At 41.3% G+C, this 19281-nt stretch overlaps 1 protein-coding gene and 1 long non-coding RNA gene across 2 annotated transcripts in view; one reads left to right on the top strand and one right to left on the bottom strand.

Annotated features, from left to right (window-relative positions):
- LOC113168709 (NACHT, LRR and PYD domains-containing protein 3-like) overlaps positions 1 to 19281 on the bottom strand; it is a 175499-nt gene that overhangs the window by 97107 nt on the left and 59111 nt on the right. The gene's annotated exons all lie outside the window — the stretch shown is intronic.
- The window catches only part of LOC117153069, a 37844-nt gene continuing 35224 nt past the window's right edge, over positions 16662 to 19281 (top strand). Inside the window, exon 1 of the long non-coding RNA XR_004463486.1 lies at positions 16662 to 17257. This is a non-coding gene — a long non-coding RNA (uncharacterized LOC117153069). The remainder of the gene's footprint in view (positions 17258 to 19281) is intronic.

Here is a 19281-nt window from a genome sequence, read left to right as displayed (position 1 = left end):
AGACTTGAAGAGACCTGTCCATATGCACCAGCATATGATCTCACAAAGGGTCTGAGGATCTTATCTCGGTATGTAATGGCAGGCTACCTCTGGCGAGCACATGGAGAGCCATGCGGCCCTACAAATAAATGCCACCCCACACCATTACTGACCCACTGCCAAACCGGTCTTGCTGGAGGATGTTGCAGGCAGCAGAACGGTCTCCATGGCGTCTCCAGACTTTGCCGCGTCTGTCACATGTGCTCAGTGTCAACCTGCTTTCATCTGTAAAGAGCACAGGGCGCTAGTGGCGAATTTGCCAATCTTGGTGTTCTCTCGCAAATTCCAAACATCTTGCACAGTGTTGGGCTGTAAGCACAACCCCCACCTGTGGCCCTCATACCACCCTCATGGAGTCTGTTTCTGACCGTCCAGACACACCAGACCAGACACCTGCACATTTATGGCCTGTTGGAGGTCATTTTGCAGGGCTCTGGCAGTGTTCCTCCTGTTCATGCTTGCACAAAGGCGTAGGTATCTGTCCTGCTGCTGGGTCGTTGCTCTCCTACGGCCTCCTCCACGTCTCCTGATGTACTGGCCAGTCTCCTGGTAGAACTTCCATGCTCTGGACACTACGCTGACAGACACAGCAAACCTTCTTGCCACAGCTCACATTGATGTGCCATCCTGGATGAGTTGTACTATTGACTTCGGTACGGTAGGACCCTTAGACAATGCTACCTGTCTACCTCATATAATGAGAGATGCAAACACAAGAGTCAAACCGGCTTGGATGCCAGCTGGGTCAACAAGTTCCGCGTCAGGTGTTGGGAAATCAGGGCAACCTGATGAGAAGTGGGCTACTGCAACAAGAATAAGATATTCATGGACAAGAGATGAGAACAGGGAACTATTGGAATGCTTCTACACAAGTAACCCTAGCGAGTGGGGCTACATGAAGAGGATGTGGGAACTATGGACACTTTGAAACCCATCACCAAGGCCAACACAAACACATATGCTACGGCAAGAGGGAACTAGGACAACAGGTCAGCAGGTAGATATTTATAACCATCCTCCCACAATCAGATATTGGGTTTCAAGCCCCAATAACAGAGCTTAATGCAAGAGCAGCTGCCCTAAGATTGAAGTTCATGGCTAAAATGGCCACCTGGAGACCCCGAGTCCGGTTACCAAGAATTAACGAAGTACCTTCTGAAAGTTTGCTAGAAGATGTGAATGCAGCACTACAGAAAATACCAACTCTGGCCATCACTGAGACCAATCAGCTGATATACAGCGCAGCAACCTTGATCCTTGAGGTACTTGGCTATAAGATCAACGCAAGCCATAAGGTGCAGTACCCTCCATGGAGGGTTTGAGAATTGCAGACATCCAAGAGAGGCTCTCGGGTATGAAGAACTGGACAGCATCAGGTCCTGACATGATCCATGCCTACTGGCTAAAGAAGCAAACCTCACTCCATGAGCACCTGGCGGCACGACAGTCCTGATCCTAAAGGACCCCCAGAAGGGAGCAGTCTAATCCAACTACTGCCCAATAACCTGCACAACAGGGAAGCTCCTGTCATGCGTCACAAAGATGAGCAGGCACATGGATCCAACCATGAGCAGTACCCAGAAAGAAAGTGGTAGTAACACCAGGGGAGCAAAGCACCAGCTACTGGTGGACAAAGCAGTCAGAGACTGTAAGACCAGACATACCAACCTGTGCACTGCCTGGATTGACTACAAGAAAGCCTATGACTCAATGGATCATGGAATGCTTGGAACTGTATAAGATCAACAGGACTCTAAGAACCTTCATCCAGAACTCAATGGGAAAGTGGAAAACAGCCCTAGAGGCCAACTTCAAGCCGATTTCCCAAGTCAATATTAAGTGTGGCATATACCAAGGAGTTGCTCAGTCCCCACTGCTGTTCTGCATAGGCCAGAACCCCCTCAGCCAGATCATCACCAAGACTGGCTACGGATACCGACTACGAAATGCCACAACGATCAGCCACCTCCTCTACATGGATGACATCAAGCTGTATATAGCTGTAGATAGCTACAAATACCTTGGAATCCCATAGGCAAATGGTAACCACGAAGAGACGGCAAGGAAAAGAGCAACCACGAAGTACCTCCAAAGAGTGAGTGAGAAGTCCTGAGAAGTCAGCTGAATGGGAAGAACAAAGTCCGGGCTATCAACACCTACGCCCTCCCAGTCATCAGGTATCCCACTGGCATAATAAGCTGGCCAAAGCAGGAGATGGAAGCCACTGACATCAAGACAAGGAAGCTCCTTACAATGAAAAGATGGTTTCACCCCAAATGCAGCCCCCTCGGACTGTATGCTAAGTAGAAGGAGGAAGGGCAAGGATTAGTGAGGATCAAAGCCACTATCCAGGATGAAATAACTTAGCTCCATGCATACATCAGGAAGATGCCCCCAACTGATGTCTTGCTTAGCGAATACCTCAGGCAGCAGGCTCCAGAGGAGCAAGGGAAAGAAGAGGAGGAAACCTCATGGAAGGAAAAAACCCTGCACGGAATGTACCACCGGCAGATAGAAGAAGTGGCTGATGTTGACAAATCCTACCAGTGGCTGGACAAACCAGACTGAAAGACAGCAAAGAGGCACTAATCCTAGCAGCACAGTAGCAGGCTCTGAGTACAAGATTGATAGAGGCTGGGATCTACCTTACCAGGCAGTCTGTGCCCCTGAAAGAACCCAGCAAAAAACAGGACAGAACATCTGTGCCGAGTACAGGATGGAAGTCCCAAAGTCAAAACGGGACACACCTCCAAAGGTGGTTGAGAATGACAGAGCTAAGATCCTGTGGGAATTCCAGATACAGACAGGACATTTTTAGTGAAAATACTTACGAGAATCTTCTTGAAAGTCGAAATCTTGTGACATTTAAAAGTTTAGTCTGCTTGGATCTAGTCCCTGGATCTAGAAAAATTTACTTATGATGAACAAAAAATTGACCTGACCTGAGAATTTCCAGTTTACAGTGTGGATTATCCAGTCCAGCAGACAGAAGCTTCACTCCTGAATCCTGCAGGTCATTGTTACTCAGGTCCAGTTCTCTCAGACTAGAGGACTGGGAGCTGAAAACTGAGGACAGAGCTTCACAGCTTCTCTCTAAGAGGTTACAGCCACTCAATCTGAAAAACAGTGATGTATAAGATGACAACATTTGTGTCAAACTATAATCACCCTTAATGTTGACTCTAAATGAAATCACACAGGAAAGAACAGTTATTTTATATATTGTAAAAATACTGATCTTCTGCAGCTTAAAACTAATAACATCAGAAAGTTTAATCTGCTTCGGAGCATTTATGAACATTTTAAATATCTCCAGTTATTTAAAATAGAAAATTGACCTGACCTGAGAGTTTCCAGTTTACAGTGTGGATTCTCCAGTCCAGTAGACAGAAAATTCACTCCTGAATCCTGCAGGTCGTTGTTACTCAGGTCCAGTTCTCTCAGACTAGAGGACTGAGAGCTGAGAACAGAGGACAGAGCTTCACAACATCTCTCTGAGAGGTTACAGCCACTCAGTCTGAAAAACAGTGATGTATAAGATGACAACATTTGTTTTAAGATATACTGAAATACAGTCTTATGCAAAACAATAAATTCTGTTATGTTGTTGAAATACAGTAGCTGTGGATTTAATAATGAATAAATTCCACTATCTTTACACTTACACAACTTTCTTGGAGACTTTGACGACTCCCAGCACAAACAGAAGATCCTTCTCTGAAAAGTTTAAGCAGTATTTAAATGGGTCAAACACGTCCAGATCTTTTCCTGAAGACACCAACATGAAGAGCAGAGCTGACCACTGAGCAGGAGAGAGTTTATATGTGGAGAGACTTCCTGAGTCCAGGTACTGTTGGATCTCCTCCACGAGAGAACGATCATTCAGTTCATTCAGACAGTGAAACAGGTTGATGCTTTTCTCTGCTGAGGGAGTCTCTCTGATCTTCTTCTTGATGTACAGGACTGTTTCCTGATTGGTCGGTGATTTACTTCCTGTCTTTATCTGCTGACCTTGTTGGAGAGTCTGATTTGTCTGCAGCGAAAGTCCGAGGAGAAAGCGGAGAAACAAGTCCAGATGTCCATTTGGACTCTGTATGGCCTTGTCCACAGCACTCTGGTGGAAACATTTTAGTTCAGGACTAAACAGTTTAGACCACAGAGAAGTTGACTGTTCTTCAGACAGCAGATTGACTCCAGAGTTGATGAAGGTCAGATGGACATGAAGAGCAGATAGGAACTCCTGAACACTCAGATGGACGAAGCAGAACACCTTGTCCTTGTACAGTCCTCTCTCCTCTTTAAAGATCTGTGTGAACACTCCTGAGTACACTGAGGCAGCTCTGATATCGATGCCACACTCTGTCAGGTCTGATTCATAGAAGATCAGATTTCCTTTCTGCAGCTGCTCAAAAGCCAGTTTTCCCAGAGACTCAATCATCTTCCTGCTCTCTGGACTCCAGTGTGGATCTGTCTCAGCTCCTCCATCATACTTGATGTTCTTCAGTTTGGTCTGAACCACTAGGAAGTGGATGTACATCTCAGTCAGGGTCTTGGGCAGCTCTCCTCCCTCTCTGGTTTTCAACACATCCTCCAGAACTGTAGCAGTGATCCAGCAGAAGACTGGGATGTGACACATGATGTGGAGGCTTCGTGATGTCTTGATGTGGGAGATGATTCTTCTGGCCTGATCCTCATCTGTGAACCTCTTCCTGAAGTACTCCTCCTTCTGTGGGTCGGTGAAACCTCTGACCTCTGTCACTATGTCAACACACTCAGGAGGGATCTGATTGGCTGCTGCAGGTCGTGTGGTTATCCAGAGGCGAGCAGAGGGAAGCAGGTTCCCCCTGATCAGGTTTGTCAGCAGCACATCCACTGAGGTGGACTCTGTAACATCAGTCAGGATCTGATTGTTGTGGAAGTCCAGAGGAAGTCGACACTCATCCAGACCGTCCAAGATGAACACAACCTGGAACTCTTCAAACCTGCAGATTCCTGCTTCTTTGGTTTCAGTAAAGAAGTGATGAACAAGTTCCACCAAGCTGAACTTTTTCTCTTTCAGCACATTCAGCTCTCTGAAAGTCAATGGAAATGTCAACTGTATGTCCTGGTTGGCTTTGTCTTCAGCCCAGTCCAGAGTGAACTTCTGTGTTAAGACTGTTTTCCCAATGCCAGCCACTCCCTTTGTCATCACTGTTCTGATTGGTTCCTCTCTTCCAGGTGAGCCTTTAAAGATGTCTTCTTGTCTGATGGTTGTTTCTGGTCTGTCTGGTTTCCTGGATGCTTTTTCAATCTGTCTGACTTCATGTTCATCATTGACCTCTCCAGTCCCTCCCTCTGTGATGTAGAGCTCTGTGTAGATCTGGTTCAGAAGGGTTGGTTTTCCTGCTTTAGCAATCCCCTCAAACACACACTGGAACTTCTTCTTCAGATTAGATTTAAGTTCACGCTGACAAACTGCAGCTGAAGTTCCTGAATGAAACCACAAAAACATGATCAATACCATTTCAAATGAAAACACAGTTTGACAGTTTCATGACCCTAAATGATTCACATTTCAACATATTAACACTCCACGTCTTCAGCTCTCAGTAAACGTCTCATTTGTCCATGATGTTAAATGTTTAGAGAAATCCTCTTACTGCTCTGCAGACAGTCAGCCAGCTCCTCCTGCTTCATTCTCCTCAGGACGTTCAGTGTGATCTTCAGAAATGCCTCTCTGCTGCTCCTCCTCTGTTCTTCATCCTCACCATCCAACACCTCCTCATCCTCCCTCTGACTCTCTGGGGATTGTGGGTAATCTGGACTCAGAATCTTCTGGATCTTCTTCAGCTCGTTCTTCACAAAAGTGACAATGTTCTCCTTCAGCAGCTGGAACAGAAACTATATGAATGACACAATCCAACTCAAATCATGGAGCCAAACATCAGATCCATGTTGGACAGACTGACAATCCACTGGTCTAAAAAGTGAAGCATGGAGATTATTGGGAACACAACAGATGGAGAAGTAGTAGTTGAACATGTACAGACCAGAAATATGGAGTCCAGCTGTATTGGATGCTGCTGGGCAGACTGACCACTGGGAAACTCTGAGCTCTCCTGGTTCACTCTGTGGAGGAATCATCAAGAATGAGCTCACAGTATGTCTGTCCACACAGAGACACACACAAGGTAAAGGTCCATGAAGAGAGATTTGATGTGAACAGTGAATCAGAGACTCCCTGTAGTGGTGAAGCTTTACTGTCACCAGTCACTTTGGTTTAGTCTCAGCAGCTCTGAACAACAGATATCTCTGCCTCCCTCACTGAACAATGCTCAAGTGTTGGAACAAGACATCTAGAGACAGAGTCTGCTTGGATCACACTGGTTGTACTGGGCAGCTCCCAGTCTGAATATGTTGAACTGTGTGAGTATGAGTATGTCTGCCTGCAAGTCAGCACTTCATTAGAAGACCCTCTACAGGATCAGTGGTTTAGCTACTGGCTGGATGGAGATTTGATCTATGATCAGAGTGTTTGCTGGAAGAATAGTGAAGAAAGCTTCTCCTTCAAATAAACAGTTCAAAGAGAAATCAACTTACTTACATCAGAAACATCCAGAAATCCAAAGAACACAACAATTTATCATCAGAGAAAGTTTACATCATATTGTTCAGACTGATTTTAAACTCACAACAACTTACTCTGTGTCTGATGAAGGTTGATGTTTAAAATTAATAAAATCTCCCATTGACCAGTCGCTCTTGAAGGACACACAGCTGGGTTGTGGTTCTGATTCTGGTCTTTGATGGGACCTGATAGAAAAACAACTTTGGTGACGCTCACATATTCAGTCAAAGTTTCCTTCATAAATGACAAATACAATCAGAAGAATAGTAAAAATGTCCTGATGAAATATTCAATTCTAGATGAGACTTGGAGACAGAATCAGTCCGATGGTCTCAGTCGTCTCACCTCTGAGCTTTGGTCTGGCTCTCAAGGTCCTCACACAGAGTGGTTTTAGAGGGAGGGACTCCCTCCTCTCTGTCCTCACACTGATCCATGCTGCTGAATCCACATCCACATCAGCTCACACACACTTTCTACCTTCATGTGGAGAGGAAACACAAATCATTTAGAGACTGTATTTTACAGCGCTTAAATGATTGATACGTTTATATGCTGTATTTCTCATTGAGTTGTCATTTGTGCTAATGCTAAGTACCATTTGTTATTAATATGATTGATTTACTGGTTTAGCAGACTTGCATTTACTTTAGCTAAGAAAATTTCATAGAAAGAATTGTTGTGATGTAAGGTCTCCATCTTGTGGCATTGATATGCATGACATGTAAACAGTTCATTCAGTCATGCCTAATGTTTTGGGAAAATGTCTTCATAACAAGTTGTAAATGTTCTGTTTCTCGTTGGTTTAGTATTTTGTATTTCTTTCAGAAACCACACACATATATACACACCCACCTAGACATGAACATGATTGTAATGAGGAATGCTGGAATAAAGATTTCTTAAATGGAACTCCGAGTTACTGGGTGATCTAACAGTCACTTAAGAGGTGGGCTGTAAAGCGTCTGAACCCAGGTACAAGGAGAAGCCATTGTCAGTCATCTTCATTTTTTCACCTCCACTTGTGCAAATCTGTATCTCAGGCCCTTAGTTCAGTAACAACATGAAATCCCACATTCAAGATATTCCTGTTCAGAAATATAAGTACACAGACTCTGTACTCAAGTAAGAGTGCAAGTACATGCTGAAAATGTACTGCAGTAAAAGTACCACCTATGTCTTATCCCATATTTCCTGTCTGCCTATATTATAATTTACTTCAATCAACATCAAAAGCAACACAAAAAAATAAAAATAAAAAATAAATCATAACATGACTTGAAGGAGAACTGATGTTTTGACCTAGTTACATTTTCAATTACATATGAGTTTGGACGTTCATATAATTCAGGCACTATACTGGATAATTTAGATACTGATGTTTTGTGACATCACTGGTTAAATTTTATCTCTTTATTGAATAAAAGTCTCTGTATTGTTAGGTGGTTCCAGTACTTGATTGGTGGGTTTCAGTCTCAGTGAATTAATAAACACAGTATTTCAGTGTCTCTCTACAAATGTATAAGATTCTCACTTTATGTAAATTGAGATCATTTTGTTGTCATTTGGTACACTATAAATTGAACTGAATCGACTTTTTACCAATTCCTTTCTATACGGGACGGAATATTTCCAGTACGATACAGGCCGTAGACCCAAAAACGAGTCACTGGTTAAACAGGAACTTGGACATTTGCTGTTGGTCACTTCCTGTTCATCACTATTTGTTCCTCATGACACATTTAGTCAACTCCAAACAGAATTAAAGGAAGAGTCCGATATATGTTGGCAAGATAGAGAAATTGAGATTGAGAACAGCTGATGTCTCATTAGTTTTGCATCGATGCCTCATTGTGATAAATTCTGAACTTGGACGCAGAGGTCAAAGGTCAGTGCAGTTGGACGTTCTCAATGTGAACCCTCTGTCCTACAGGTGGAGGTGTTGGTTTAGTGGTTTAACTTCAATTAAATATTTCACTAAAAGACATTTATTCACTTAAACAATGTTTCAAAGACGAAACACACAAGTTTGGTGTTTGAGTGAAAAGAGACCAAAGAAAGTCACAGATAGAGATTTACTCAGAAACTGAGGAGCCTCTGATTTCAGACTCTCCCCTAACACAGTACAAGCTACGTTCACGCTGCGTCGGACTAGTTCTTGGCGAAATTAGTAATTTAATTTAGATTAGTGTTTGGTTTAATAAAACAACGAAAAACGGCATTTTGGCACAACTTGTTTCCAGGAGCAACGAGCGACGCATTCGGAAGTCGGTTACTAAGTAACGTGGTCACTCGCAAATCCGAAACACCAGGACCTGGATCGGTACCGTAGTAAAACCTCCTATTAGTGAACTTTAGTCTTCATTAGTTTAATGAACGGAACCAAAGAGAAAGAATCAAACAAAACAAACTTACAGGAGATTCAGACAAAGTGGAGAAGAAGACGACTCTCCGAGAAAAGACTCTGACACAGGTGAGCTGTTACCTGGAATGACGTAGGACAGGTAGGAAGGAGGAAACAGGAGCAGATTTTCACAATAAGAGACAGACTGCTGTGTCCATGTTCCACTACTGACTGAAAGAGTGAACTGTAACAGGACAAAACCAGGTTCATGAAGTTTCTGGCAGACTTAGTGGGAACAATCACTGTGGACCCTATGTTGATGCTTTTCTCCTCGGAGCTGATTTTTGATCACAGCCCTGTTGTCTTAAAGGAAGAAGTCGGAGTATTGGAGCTTTTGACTGTGGAGAGATGATCACTAATGTGATGAAGCTGAAATCCTCGCTGCTTTATGCAGCTCAGTAGACAAACAAATAGAAACTCTGAACAGAGCTTTGTACATATTTGATGCTGCTGCAGAAACATTAGAGATAACACAGCAACATGTTCCTCATCTGCTGTACATTTAGTTCTTTTAGTTGTTTCAGTCTAAATGTTAGAACCATAATAAATTATATTATATAAAGCTGCGTTTTGTCATTTTCTGTCATAGGAAAGGTTTTAATCAAAAGAAAGAAACTGTTCAAGTCTCCAAACATTAGAACAAATAGTTTTTCTCAATAAAACACTATTTCTTTATTCTTCTTTATTCTATTTTCTTTATTTATAGCTCCAAGTCACACAAGTTCTCCCCATCTCAGAATGCAGGCCTACTTTCTATAAGCACAGTTTTGTCTTCAACAAATGTCTTTGAACATAACGTACTGTGGAGCAAGAGGGGAGAAACCCTTCTACATAGACCAGAGGCAGAGCACGGTTTCCAAAACCAGGAAGCAGATAGGGCTGCAACCCTCCTCTGTTCCCCTCCCCTCCTTCTTAAAGAGATCCCACTTGTGCTTATTTTTTATTATTATTATCTATTTATTTCATGAGCTCACTCACCAGTTACTGTAATAACTTGAAAAGCAGCGCCCTCTGCAGGAGAAACTATCTCATGACAGTAATGTTGTGTTCAAGTGCTCTCAGAAATACTGAACACAGAGTTTTTTCATCTTATCAAGTGTATTTTATACTAAACTGGGTTCAGACACAACTCATCATTTTATATTTTTCAAAACAAACTAAAAGTAGAATCAACTGAAAATTAAAAGACATAAATACAGTTATTTGAAAGATTAATGAATGTTTCTATGAAAACAACGGATCACACGTTGATGTGAAACAATCAACACAGTGGAGCATAAAGCAGCTAAAGAAACATGTTTTTACAAGAGGAGTTGATGGAGATGAACCAGAGCTACAAGAGTGAACACTGTATATTATCACATTCATGATAATGTTGCTTCATAAAACACAAATCAGCTTTAATATCATACAGACGAAGGAATAAAGAAGAACTCAGCATGAACTAGTGAGAAAAGTCGTCACTCTGCTGTTTGCTCTGTAACATCTCTCCCACTGTTCTGGACTTTGTCCTGACCAACCTGAGCGGGTCTGACTCACATCAGAGCGTCGTCAGCTGATGCTGTTCACCTGGACCTTACTGGTTCTAAAATCTGGTCCACAGTTTGTTACGGGTGTCAGTGAATGCACCACACTGAAGACGGTCCAGAGGAAGTAAAGGAGAGAGCTGTCTGAGTGGATCAGGGAGAAATGATAGACGAGCTTCAAGTCCCTGTGACTCCAGGTGCAGATGGTACTACAACTACAGAAGTACTACTACAACCACTGATGGTTCATATCAAACACAGAGGCTGAACTGTCCCCTGACCAAAACGTCAGCACATGGTGTCATGTCTCCACCTTGTGGCAGTGGTATATTTACCAAGTCTGTGTTCAATAAATAGTCTGTTCCTCTTTTCTCTGAACCATTGTGATCTAACGTCTCGTCAGTGGTGGGCTCTGATCTTCCTGAAGCCAAGTTGAAGAGAGAAGCTGCTGTCAGACGTTCTCTGTTTGTTACTGAGCCTTCACTGATTTCTGGGTCTCTGATATTAACACACTTACACACAAAACAGTCTCAACAACTTCTCTCTTATTCCTTTTGAAACTAGACATTTCTTTACAATATGTCCACATCACAGTAACATTAGAGGATGTAGAGACTTGAGGAGACAAACTAAAAGTCTCTGAGAGGCTCAAGTTGAGTTTTCTTTGTCTGGCACTGGATAAAAACCTTTGAGTTTACTTTTCATCAACACTTTCATCAGATAAAAATGTGTGTGACGGCCGCAGCCTCGACCACACCGTACATTTGTTTGGTAACGTTTCACTCACCCTTTATTTGACCTTAAGCTCAGTTTGGTTGTCTTTGGTTTCTAGTTGTCCTCATTAAAAGAAAGCAGCACATTTAATTGAAGTGTTTTATTTGTTTACATACATAATTAGCTAGTGTAGCATGAACATTAGATTCATTTGAATTGTCAGTACTTAAAGTACTTTTGTTTAAACTGTACTAACTTCATTTCTCTTTTTCTTTAGTTCCTGTTCTGCTGGTCTGGGGATGGTCCTCCAGATAAAAGACTGGACTGAGGCCTCATCAGACTTTAATGACTTCTAATAGACCAGGACTGAACCAAGTGCTGGGATTAATGTAGTGAAGGTGAAATATGGGAACTGTTTCTTAGTTGTTCTAGTTCATATCAAACTGTTGTTCTATTATTTTGTTGTTTCTTTTTGTGTCTCTTACTGGTTTGGTCAACAAGTATATATGTTGCCCCTTTTGAGTCAGTTGTGTCTTTGTTCATGGTAGAACTTGTGTTGTAGTTCAGTTTGTAGTTTGAAGTCTTTTGTTGACCTCTTTTAGGACCCAGTTTTGTTCCTAATCAAACTTGTGTCTGTTTCATTTTTGGGTGAATAAAAACCCACTTTTGTTTTTTGTTTTTTTAAACACACTTCCTGTGTCTATCTCCACGGTCCCTGAAACTGTGGAAACATATGATGAAACTAAACTTCTGTCTCTTGGTCTGATTCAGGTCTTGAACAGTCTGATAGAAAGGGGGTCCTCCACGCAGAGTCCTGTTTGTCCTGATGGACCTTCATGGACCATCAGAGTCAAAGGATTCAGAGACACAGAAAAGTCTGATCTGTGAAAACCTTGTGTTCCACAGTTGAACAGAGGTTTCCTGTCTTATCAGTAGATTTACTCCAACGACGACTCAAAGCTACACAGAGTTTGACCAGTAGAGCTGCTGCTGTTGGTCCCAGAGCAGCGTAGAGGCCGATCCTTCCTCCACTCTCTGGTTGGGAACTCACAGTCGGTCTCTGAGGTTCAGGCTGATCAGCAGCTGCTGGAAAAAACACAGAACATTAAATGTTGGTGATTTGTTGTTTGGTTCATTTGATGGTGAAACAATAATAATCTGTCATTTTCATTTTTCAACAACAAACAACAAATATTGAGTTTCAGCAGTTTGTCTCTATGTGTTGAGTTCATCAGTCTGATCAGTCCAAATATCCAAACAGCTACTGGATGGATCCAGATCACATTTTGTTAAGACATTCATGATTCACAGTGGAGGAATTTTACTGATGTTGACTTTTTCTCTACATGATTCTTTTGTTGGGTCAAAGTTTCAATTTGTCCAGTTTATGAACAAATATCTGCAAAACAAACGTTCATCAATCAACTCAGCAGCGACGTTGAGTCGACATCTGTCAGAGCTGAAACCATTATTAGACTTCACACAGGTACAGTCCTGAGTCATTAGTCCTGAGTCTGGACCGTTGGAGTCTGATTCGTCCTTCTCTGAGGACGTCTTCGTCAAACTGGACTCTTCCTGAAAACTGTTCGTCCTGAGACTCTGAGACCTCAACACCATCATGGAGATGAAACAGGGTTTTGTGACTAGTCATCAGTCCACAAGAAATAAAAATGGACTTAGAGGATCTGTCAGGTCTGATAGTGAACGTCCACTCCAGTGTGATGTTGTGGTTCTCCTCTGCCTGATAGGAGCTCTGTGTCACATTCACTACAAATGTTCCTGTTGAGGAGACACAGACACAAAGTGAGAAGTTGAATTATTGAACCATTAATAATTGTTGAGTTGGTGGAGAATAAAGTGAAGATGTGAACTAACCAGAGACTCATGAGATCAGGTTGATGAGCAGCAGGATCCTGAAGATCATCTTCTCCCTGTGAGAGGAGACAGAGGTGAAGAGTCACAAACATCAGATCAAAGTTCAGGTAGAAGAAGAAAACTCTACAGTGTGGTCAGTCTATCAGCCTAATATACAGGACTATCTGAATCTAGACAGGTGAAGCACCGCTGGGATCCAGACACAGAAGGAACTGGAGATAATTCTGGTTCTGCTTGAACGGCCTAAACTGCCTCCATTTAACATGGGATCTTGTTCTGTGGTTTTAGACGATATAATAGAAACATAGAAACAGACTTTGACATATTCTATTCAATGAGCCTCAAAAAGACACGTCAGGATATGAGATGAGTTATTTTGTGGAAATAACCAAATGTCTGAGTGGACTGTGTGGAAAAAGGCGCTCTCTGGTGGGGGGTGATATTTAATTAAATCTTGTAACTGAGCTGTGATTAGATTTAATGAAATAACGCAGCCCACCAGGGGGCGCCTTTTCCCGCACAGTCCACACCATATCCATAACTGGATAAATATGAAGGTTTAAAAAAGAAACGCTCTCTTCATAAGACATTAAAAGACAATCTGTCCAATTTAATACGATGTGACCACATTTAAAAAGCAGCAGAAAAAGCACAGTGTTGCTATTTGAATGGAAGTTTCAGGACAAATGTTTTCATTCAATAGAAATTCAGGTATCATGAGGCTGTTTGTCACGTCTACAACACATAAGATATTAATTCAACTCTACGTGACAATTGTAATATTAGGTTTTAATGGTTCCAGACCAAATGATTTGTAAAATGTTGATTGCTAAAACTTTATGATCCTAATAGACATCTGCAGAACAACAATAGACCAATATGTTACAGTGATATATGATGTTTGTATGAGGTACATTTAAGAACATACTCTACATACATATATACATACACACCATAACAAGAAGAGAAGATAAACTGATCTCCCCTAAGTGTCTTTCCAGGTTTACTTGGAGGTTTCCACCTCTGTCTGATGCCTATTCACTCAGTTCATTGCTGAAAGCTGCTGTTATTTGCCAACTTACTGAAAAAGAGAACTGTGAATGAACTGTCAACAGTCTGTGTGTTTCCTCAAACACAAAACGTGTAAAAACGAACCAGAAGCAAAGAAATCCTGGAGAAGAAATGTGCACAACAGGCCGACCTTTCCTCTCCTCTTCTGCACTGACATCATAGTAGTGCAGATGATGCATTTACAGGCTGTGGGTCTTATAGGACGTGTGGTTTTGTGTGACATAGCCTATAGGGTTAAGAAGAGCAAACCAGGAAAGAGGTTTCACACTGTTTCTAATGTCAGTCAGTTCCTGTTGTCAGATGTCAGACTGAGCATGTGCAGATCTCCTACATTTCCCAGATTCTAGATATCCTAGATACAGGATAGGACACTTCTGGAAAACCTCTTTCCAAAATGTCTCACTACAAATAAAAAGAGACGTCACACTGGGACTTATGTGTGTTTGACTTGTTTGTCAGACTCACTCATGTAAAATGTGTTTGGGCTCAGAAAAGTGTCGTTCTGACCAACAAGAAGTTTGTAGTTTCACACATGCTCGTACTGTGGAGTTATACCTCCTATTTCCTTTGTTTAACGTGCGTCTTTATGTACAAATCACACACACACACACACACACACACACACACACACACACACACACACACACACACACACACACACACACACACACACCACCTAATGTCAGAATCTGAATACACAGCTGGAAAAGAGGACCTGACTCCTGTGTTCTGCCTGAAACACCACTGATTTTTACAATAAATAAAGTTTAATAGCAGCATCGTCCTGTTAATTCAACAGAAAAGGACAGTTAGATTAACCAGCTTCATGTTTCTAACATTAACTACAGGTTTGAACTGGAACATTTAGTTTATTCAGTAAAGTTGTTTCACATTTTCACTGTATTTTTACTGAATTATTCTGACAACCACAGCTGCCAGTTTGTTACCATAAAAACTACTGAATGTTTTTTACAGTGTTAGACCATCTATCATGTGTCTCATTTCTTTTCTGTCCTCACTGCAGCACAAAGTTTCTTTCTTCTTCCTTTTTTGATGTTTTTGTCCTTTTGGATCCAGATCACAGCCCTGTCTGAGTTTCAGTATCCTGCTCAGTACTGACCCATGTAGCTGATAACTTTCAAATCACAAACCTTGACAACTCTGGTTGTGGACTCATTGTCTGAGGTTTGAGCTGATCAACAGCTAAAATGCACCTTCTCCATTTGGAGACGTGCGTTTCTTTCCTGCTGCTCTGTGGTTGTTACACAGTTCATTAATAAGTCGTTCATATCATTTTCAGCCATATATAAGAATAAAACAATTCCTATCTGCTCTTCAAGATCCCTCGAGCTCCTCACTAAGGCTGTATTACAGTGTAGACAATGGGATCATAGAGTTGGACTCACATTAGTGTTAATAACAATATTAAATATTGGCTGAAACACGTGAATAAAGTCATTGTTTTATTTTAATTGTTTTACTTTGAACGTCGTAGCGGTCCTTCGAGAGTCTCAACGGTGGAACAAAGAAGTTCAGGATTTATCGTGGGTTTCAAACCTGACACCATATCAGACCCCGAACTGGTAAAAAACACAAAAAAATGCTGCAGCACATTGTTTCAAGAGCCCCGCTGACTCCGTAGATCTAGATTTGGATCTGGATCTTGTAGAAACTTGACCCATGTGTGGATTAAATCTGAAAATTCATCAGTTTGACAGAAACGTGTCTCCGGGAAGTTCGTCCCATTTTTACTACGACTTCTATTCTATTTGATGGAAAACAGAATCTAAATGTGTCTTCTAACCAGTTGATCTAACTAAATAAAGCTTTGTGCAGTCTGACAAATGCTTCTCTCCTGGTCTCAGATTGAATCCATAGAAATCTGCAGTACATAGATTTACCCAGCAGATGTCTCCATGTCTGTTCCACACGGAGTCTCCTAAAGTTCAGGATGGTGAATTGTCTTCGGAGCTACTTTTGCGTCCTCTCTGCTCCATCATGATCTATTGTGAGAGTAGAGCCTGTATCATGCAGTAGATCCCCGCTGGCTGTGTCCACAGAGAGTGGGTTCACCCTCAGCTGTGAGCAGCAAGTATCACTGGAACTCAGAGAGATGGAGACAGTTCATTAACGGAGCTGATCAGCTCTCAACACTGTTATTAGACTGTGACACTGACTGACAGTAGCTGGATCACAGCTGGGATGCTGCTGTCCACTGGACTGGAGCTGGATTTGTGCTTCACTTGTTATTATTGGATTTGCTCAGTGGGAATAAAAACTATATGAACCACTCGGTAGAGTTAGTTCATGATGGTTACTCACTATATGCAGAGTGGACGAGCGCCTATGGAAAAATAATACCCCACCGTGACCCGTAGGGGGCGTCATAGTTCCCTCATCAGACCAGACAAATAACCAACAGTCTATTAAAAACCTGAGGCTGTAGTAAGTAAATAAATATGTTCCAACTGCACATTTACCTGTTTTATTTTTCCAAACGTCTGCACAACACTACTACTATATTACACTGAATCACTGAACATTTGAACGAGTCCAAATCATTCAAAGATCCTCAACCTAAAACTACATGAAACATGCATTTAACTGTAAAATCAGCAGTGAACACGTGTTACACATAATAACAATGTGTTGGTTGTACTGCAGACATCTGGTATCAAAACGTCAACACGGTGCTATATAGAGGTTTCTGTTGACCCACAAGAGGGTGCTGAACAGTCCACAGGACACCAACACACTACTACTGGTGACATCTTTAGTGTTTTTAGATTCACTATAAATCTTACATTAAATTCATTTTATGATAAAAAGAATATTGACATTACAAATCTAGAATTGTGTAGTAGTTTTAGTTTTTCAGTGGCTGTAGTTGTAACGTGTGTGTTTGAGGTCTTGATGACAGAGGAACTGATTTCAGACTGAGATCCACTTCCTCATTTCTCTTCATAGCTACGAGCACCTGAGTCCAACATTCACTACTGTGACAACAACCACACAGTTCAGCAGGTGAGAGAACAAATCCCCAAAGTGTGTGTAGCTGATACTATGAAGTGTTTGAACCCTGTGAACACTGCTCACTTCCTCCACATGAGTAGTTGAGTTCTATTAGTGTTTGTCTTAGAGGATGGAGATTAAACTGAATTAGCTCTTCTTGTCAAAATGAAATGATTCTGTAGATTCAGACGAGCTGATGTTTGATGTTATTTACATTAAATATTTTATCACTGTTCTTTTAGTCACAGAAAAGAAAAAACCCACGTAAACTTGCTTCTGTCTCAATAGAGAAAGAAAACCACAAACTAAACAGAGGAAGAAGGTGGGCTTTACTCACTGTGACTCACAGAATCACAGAGACAATGGAGGAAACACATCTTCAACGTCTGATCTGTAAGTAAAAACCTTTGTGTCTTTTCTTTACAGTGGTCTTGATAATAATACTAAAAATAATAATAATAATAATAATAATAATAATAATAATAATAATACTAAAAATAATAATACATTTTATTTAAAGCGCCTTTCAGAACACTGAAGGACACTGTACAATCAACAATAAATGAACACAATAAATCAAAACTATACAAGTACAAAAGTAGATTAAAGTGAATATGCAATCTTGAACAGGTAAGTTTTGAGTTTGGATTTAAAGATAGAAAGGGAGTCAGTGTTACGGATGTCCTGTGGTAATGAATTCCAAAGAGTAGGGGCAGAACGGCTAAAAGCTCTGCTCCCCATGGTGCTAAGACGGGCAGTGGGGACATTGAGGTGGATGGCGGAGGAAGACCTGAGTGAAGGAGAGGAGGTGGCAATGTGGAGGAGATCGGACAGATATGGGGGGGCTAGGTTGTGAATAGCCTTAAAGGCATACAGAAGGATTTTAAAGTCAATTCTAATTTTTACAGGAAGCCAGTGGAGTTGTTGTAGAGCAGGGGTAATGTGTTCGGATGTGGAAGTTTTGGTGGTGATGCGAGCGGCTGAGTTCTGGACCAGTTGGAGCTTATGAAGTGATTAAGATGAGGGCTCGGAGGAGGCTGAGCTCAGCTGTGAAGAAACACAACAAGGTAGAATCTGTTTGCAGGATGCAGGAGACGTTTGGGAACTTTACTCCTCAGGAAACAACAGTCGGTCGGTCAGTCGACAACATCCATGTCACGAGGTGGTGACACTTTTAATCTGAATCACTGAGCAGACCTACTAAAGATCTTATGATTTAGGGGACGTGGAGCATTTTACTTGGAGCATCTTTACATGAAAACTGAGCTGAGTGGAGTAAAAAAACTGTGTTCAGGTAAAACAGAGTAAACACAGAAGTACTGATTACTACTTCAGTCAGTGATGTCTCAGCAATTATGTACTGGTAAAAACTGACTTGTGTCTGTTGCAACTCTCCATCTGCAGACAAACAATAATTTGCTGTTACAGCTTTAAATTGTGACGTATTACAACTGGACATTTACACTTTGTTTTGCAGGTTTTTTAGGTGTTGTTGTCAAAATGAAATAAGGATAAGAAATGACACCACACCAGAAAACCTCAGTCCAGCACCATCCTACAACCTTAATATTAAATATAAATCATCACTACTTCAGCTAAGAGTACAGAAATTTACTGTAAATGTCAAAATATCATTGAGTTGAATGTTTAGTTATTAAGTGATAAATGAATAAGAGTAAATCCATGATAAAGGCAGCTAAAAGTATTTGTTCTAAAAACTTGTCAGAGTGAGAGTTGTGTATTTCAGTTGATCTTTGTGAAGATAGTTAGGTACAGAGTGAGCGCTCTTTCCACTCTGTTCAATAGTACATCTTTGATGTAGTTCTCTGTCGGTACAGTAGTAGTTCATGTACATGCTGAATGTGCTCTATACGTTTGTACCTTTTTAAATATTTGTCTTTTTAAGTATGAACATGTTTATTGACATTAGAAGAATGTTAGAATTGTTTCCTGTAACATGATAAATAACGTGTGCATGTTGTAGGAATTAGCTTTATTCAAGTCAAGCTACTGAGTGTAACACACTAAATGTGTAA

This window comes from Anabas testudineus, chromosome 18 (genome assembly GCF_900324465.2).
Source record: "Anabas testudineus chromosome 18, fAnaTes1.2, whole genome shotgun sequence".
Lineage (NCBI taxonomy): Eukaryota > Metazoa > Chordata > Actinopteri > Anabantiformes > Anabantidae > Anabas > Anabas testudineus.
The sequence above is the reverse complement of the archived record's forward strand: the minus strand, read 5'-3'. Positions and strand labels throughout refer to the sequence as shown.